The following is a 6,000-nucleotide window of genomic DNA, read 5'->3' on the forward strand; positions in this document are numbered from 1 at the left end:
TGGCCTTGTCAACTTCACGTGAGAGTTTTTGGGCTCCTGAGCATGGTGGTGGATACCTATAATCCTAGTTTGTTGTTTTGGGGGTTTTTTGGAGGGAGGTTCCAGGGAGTGAACTTAGGGGGGCACTCAACCACTGAGCCACATCCCCAGCACTATTTTATATTTTATTTAGAGACAGGGTCTGACTGAGTTGCCTAGTGCCTCACTTTTGCTGAGGTTGGTTTTGAACTCGTGAGTCTCCTGCCTCAGCCTCCTGAGACACTGGGATTACAGATGTGCGCCACTGCACCCCGCTGGTTTTTGGTTTGATATGGGGTCTTGCTGTGTTGCCCAGGCTAGTTAAAACTCATGGGCTCAAGCATCCTCCCACCACTTCACTTTCCCAAGTAGCTGGGATAACGGGTGTCACCTCACTGGGCCTTTGGATAATACATGGATGGTTTCCACTTGTTGGTGGTTGTTTCTGTGAATATGCATGGACAATATTCTGGGTGGACATATGTTTTCCTGTCTCTTAGCCATAAGAACACATAAAAGGTGACTGATTTCGGGCTGGGGTTGTGGCTCAAGTGGTAGAGTGCTTGCCTAGCACGTGTGAGACACTGGGTTCGATCCTCAGCACCACATAAAAATAAAGATATTGTATCCACCTAAAACCAATATATATATATATATATATAAAAAGAGGTGACTGATTTCCAAGAGAGAAACTAATTTGTTTAGACCTACTTTAGTATTTAAAATGCAGAGATAGATAATTGGGAGAAATATATGACCAAAGGAAGTACAGAGTTAAAGACATTTAGGGACAAGAGCAAACCTAATGTCATGAAACAAACGACTGAAGACATAAGTAATATTTCTAGGAGTGCATCAAGAGGCACATCCACACACTTAAAATGCTGTACCTGCAACCTCATTTCTATCTGCACAAAACATAATGTTCACTAGCAGGAGCTGGTTAGATAAATTACAGCATGTCCACACTGAAGAAGGCACAGCCATGGAAAAGAAAGTACTGAAAAATGACCTCTCAAACATAGTTGAAAAAGGCAAGGGTCATAAAGGTTTTTAAAAGGATAGGAAAAAAAGAACACATGCTTGCCTATAGAGTTACAAAGTATCTCCAGAAGGAGATAGGAAAAGCTGGTCCAGACAGGTCTCCAGGGAACCAGGCTCTGGGGAGAAAGGAAGGAAGCTTTGCTGAGCACCCTTTGTGCTTTTGCACCATGTGAACATATCATCTGTTCAAAAAGATATAAAATTAAAACTTTCAGGAATCAATAATAAAGTGAATCTGTTGAGAATCAAACAATTTATACTTAGGAAACATAAGATGAGAGAAACCATAGTCAGTTGGATGCAGCCAAAATGGAGAAAATAACTCCTGGGCTTGTTGACCATTCTTTCTGGGCACTCATCAGCCCAAACCCATCCATCTGTCTTTTGGTACCGGGTATTGAACCCAGGGTACCAAGCCTGGGGATATGGCTTAACCATGGAGCCATATCACCAAGCATTTTCTATATTTTATTTAGAGACAGAGTCTCACTGAGTTGCCTTAGGCCTCACTAAATTGTTAAGGCTGGCTTTGAACTGTCGATCCTCCTGCCTCAGTCTCCTAAACCACTGAGATTACAGGCATGCACTACAGCACCCAGCTCAAGCCCACCCATCTTTATTGATGTTAAAGGCAACATACAACAAGACATCAAGAATATATGTATATGCTATCCTCAAGGAATTCCCAGACCAGGCAGAGACAGGTGTGGCTGTGCAGGGACCAAAACCACCACCCAGAGCCCACAGGAGATGGGAGGTACAGAAATGGGTGCTGAAGGAGGTGGGGAAGGACTCCTGCTGATGCTGCCTCAGCCAAGGTCAAAGATCTGAAGGAGCCACATGAGCTTTGCTTGTTTTGAAGGAAGAAACACCAAGCAAGACTTGGCCCAGTGCCTCAACAAAGCTGCATCACTGAAGTTAGAGCAGGTCAAGAACACATGGGGTTCTGGAGTACAGTCTAGGAGGCTCTGGGGAAGCTGGGTGCCACCCTGGGCTGTAGGAGTTATCAGCACCCCTGGTCTCACACTCCTAGTAAAGGAAACCAAAAGCATCACCAGATATTGCCAAATACCTGGGTGAGACCATGGCTTAGCACACGTCACCTGAGCAACTATGTGGAAAAGAAAGTGAGGGGTTCAAAGCCAAAGGAGAACACAGATCAGGAAGCCAGGCTTCCAGCAGCCTCAAACAAACTGAAGTTCCAGAGCACCAGAGGATAAGGCCCAAAGAGCAGGTACTGAGTCTGAGAAGCCTTAGAGACTCCTGTGTCCTAGGCTGAGGAGAGCTATTTAGCTGTACCTTAACTCCCATCCATGTGAGGCCACCCAGATGGCAGGAAGCAGGCTCAATCATTTTTGTGGAGGGCTAGGGGCTGGGGTGAGGATCATGGTATTATCTCCAGTACACATTAATCTCTTGCCTGCAAGAGGGCTCTGCATTCTGTAGCTCATAGAAGCTGAGCTGCCAATTCAAGATGAAATCTGATGAGAAACTGAGTTTCCTCATGCCATAAAAACAAGCATGTCCCACATAAGCATTGGTCCTGGGTCTCGAAGCAAAATCACAAGCAAATGGAATGTATGCAGGAAATAAGATGAAGTCACATAAAACACTGTGGCAATGTGCTACTACTGTCCAGAGAAACCTGTCCCAAAACCCTGATCTGGACTGATTCCTCTCTAGGCCACCCCACCTGTCACTGCTCATCAGGAAAGTCCCTGTTCACATCCCTGTGATGGTTCTTTATTAGCTAGAATATTAAAATCTGAAGTCATCAACCTAAATGCAGAGATCTTTCTATCATCATCCTCACCTCCCACTATTTCTTTTTTTTTTAAAGAGGGGGGGGGAATTTTTTAATATTTATTTTTTAGTTTTCGGCGGACACAACATCTTTGTTTGTATGTGGTGCTGAGGATCGAACCCGGGCCGCACGCATGCCATGCGAGCGCGCTACCGCTTGAGCCACATCCTCAGCCTTCCCATTATTTCTTTTTTTCTTTTTTTTTTAAATATTTTTATTTTTTAGTTTTCGGCGGACACAACATCTTTGTTTGTATATGGTGCTGAGGATCGAACCCGGGCCACACGCATGCCAGGCGAGCGCGCTACCACTTGAGCCACATCCCCAGCCCCCCATTATTTCTTATACAAACTTTAAACTTATACAAACTTTAAACACATATAAACCACCTTCTTTCCTTTGCTCCTAAATCTAAAACATTTTCTGCCTGTGTTGCCTCCTTGCAGTCAAAGCCTAGCAGCCACCTCCCTCCAGAATCTCTGAAGCATGCTTATCCTGTGACTGGACCGGAAGTGGAGGGTTCAGGTTTTGCAGGCCACACAGCCTGTCACAACTATTCAATTTGCAAAAGCAGCCTCTGACGATACAAAAACAAGCAATGTAGCTGTTTCAATGAACTTTATTGACAAAACAGGGAGGCAGTCTCCTGTGGGCTATAATTAAATTGAAAACTAAAAAAATAAATAAATAAATAAATAAAAAAGCTGGGGATGTAGCTCAGTGGTAAAGCACCCCTGGGGGCAATCCCCGGGACCAAAAAGAAAAATGAATATATCTAAGATACAGAGGAAAGAGATGATCAGATCTAAGGACAGTCATCTCCTTGGAAAACATATGGCTTCTCCGCACTTTGCTCTAAAGCAACTCTTCACTTATTCCAACAGTTTGAGGAAAGAAGAACATCACTGTGCTGGTAATTCAAGTTTTCATTATGTTACACATCCTCATGGTCACCTAAGGTTTATTTTAAGGAGCTACACTAAAGCAACTCTGTGGAGAGCAACATGGCTTTGGAGGTTTGACTCAGTCCTCTGGACCTTACCCAGGAACAATCCTACCTAACCAAGGACAGAAAGTTCCATGGTATTCCAAGATAGTTCATTAGATGCACTCTTTCTCTGAAGATATTTTTAAAAACAGTTCTATATAATAACTTACGTAAGTACACAAGATTCCTTCTTTTACCTTTATAAAAATCTGTTTTTCCTAATATAATCTCAGCTTGTTTGTGGAAGAAGCAATAGACCTCAATTTCAAACTCGTTTAATACTACACTATCTACCAATAGTGCTGGGGATAACTGAAGAGCCCATGATCCAGCACATGCACCCTGTAGCACCCAATCCCACCCACACCTAACCCTGCCAGGCCAGAACCTTGGCTGTAAGAACAATCCCTAGCTTTTTAAAATACAAGTGCCAGGGACAACGGGTTTTGCAAGTTTTAGTTCACTCACAACAAGTCTCCGGAGCCAGTACTACTTAGCATACCCATTTTACAGCTGAAGAACCAAAGCCAAAGAGTACTTGCCTAAAACCACAAAGCCAGTAAACGAACAGTCACGACTCAAAAGCGGTCAGTCTGGCTCCAGAAAAACCCTCTTGTCCCTTCTTCCCCAGCTCACTAGACCAAGCGCAGGAGGGAGGCGCCTCTCATTCCTTCCAGCAGTCGGGCATCCAGGATGGTTTAAGGAATGAATGGATCCTGGGCTGTCCCGTCAAACCTCCATCACTCTTCCTCTCTCCCCAGGCTCATTGTGAAAGAGAAGCAGCCAACAGAACCACCTGCTGTTTCCAGAAGGCACTCAGGACGCAATGCTCAATTCCCCTCCCTGGCTTTCAAAGACAAACGTCCGTATTGTCTGCACCAAGGGAGGAACCGAAGCCTTGCAACTGTAGGTTTTTCTGCAGAGGTCACTGGAGGCTTGGTCAAACCCCCGCAACACTGAAGGGGGAGGGGGTCCAGCCGCATTTTTGCCGCTGAAGGCTGCGCAGCGCCCACAGCAGCTGCGGTGAGGAGCAGCAGCATGGAACACACCCACAGCTGCCGCGCCTGGAGCCGGCTGCACGTTTTAAAATAAAGATGTCCAGGCCCGGACTACAGGCTCTTGGCCCCCACCCACACCACGCCGGCCCTCGTGATGTGCCGAGGAAGCTCCAGCTCCAGAGACCCCGGAAAGGGCAAGCCGCCCCTGCCGCAGAGGCCGGCCACGGAACCCAGGCACGCCACGCGCAGGCAGCCATGACCCGGCCTGGAGACGCCCACCGACTCCCCGGGCCCGGAGGACAAACGCCCAGATCGGGGGCTCGCAGCCAATGCCCGCTCGAACCCCGCCCGGCGGCCACCACCTGGTCCCATCCGACCTCACCCGGAGGAATGGGATGTCGTCCCGCTCAGGAAGAGCACCTTCACACTCACACCTGTCCTCGGGCCGGGCACACATGCACTCACACCAGTCCCCAGGCCGGGCACACATGCACTCACACCTGTCCCTGAGCCTGGCAAACATGCACTCACACTGTCTGCAGCCGGAGCACACACACACTCACACCTGTCCTCGTGCTGGGCACATTCACACCCATCCTCTGGTCAGGGACACGCACTCACACCTGTCCAGGGCCAGGCACACATGCGCTCACACCTGTCCTGCTGGGGGCCCACGCACTCACACCTGTCCTCAGTCAGGCACACACACACACCCGCCCTCAAGCCGGGCACAATCACAACCACCCTCCGGCCATGCATTCTCACACTCATCGCTATCCTCGAGCAGGGGCACACAAGCATTCACTCCGACCCCTAGATCCGGCTCACTCACAACCATATTCCCGCCCCTCACACTTAGAATGCCCATCCTCGAGCAGGGGCACACTCACGCACCCCCGGGCCGGGCACATTCGCGGACTCACACCCACCCTCACACCCCGCGGCGTGTGCCTCGTCCCCTCGCGGCCCGACCCGCGGCTTCGGCACCTCCCGCCCGGCCCCTCGCGCCTCTTCGGTCTCTGCAGGACCGAATTCCTTGCCGCCGGCCTGCCGGGGCCTCCGCCCGGGCCCGGACGCCGGGCCGCAGCGCAACCTCTCCGCCATCTTCCCGGCCGCGCCGCCCACCACCCGCGTTCTCAACCCGGCCC

At 49.1% G+C, this 6,000-nt stretch overlaps 1 protein-coding gene across 3 annotated transcripts in view; it reads right to left on the reverse strand.

Annotated features, from left to right (window-relative positions):
• The window catches only part of Arhgap39 (Rho GTPase activating protein 39), a 78,192-nt gene extending 72,232 nt beyond the window's left edge, over positions 1-5,960 (reverse strand). For 2 of the 3 annotated variants that reach the window (XM_048802362.1, XM_015486659.2), the window contains exon 1: positions 5,782-5,959. The gene's annotated coding sequence lies outside the window, so the exon portion shown is untranslated. Of the gene's footprint in view, positions 1-5,781 lie in introns of all 3 variants that reach the window. The other variant, XR_007347308.1, reaches the window with a different exon arrangement.
• Between the last annotated feature and the right edge of the window lie 40 nt (positions 5,961-6,000).

The sequence above is a fragment of the Marmota marmota genome, unplaced genomic scaffold (genome assembly GCF_001458135.2).
Source record: "Marmota marmota marmota unplaced genomic scaffold, marMar, whole genome shotgun sequence".
NCBI classification, from domain to species: domain Eukaryota; kingdom Metazoa; phylum Chordata; class Mammalia; order Rodentia; family Sciuridae; genus Marmota; species Marmota marmota.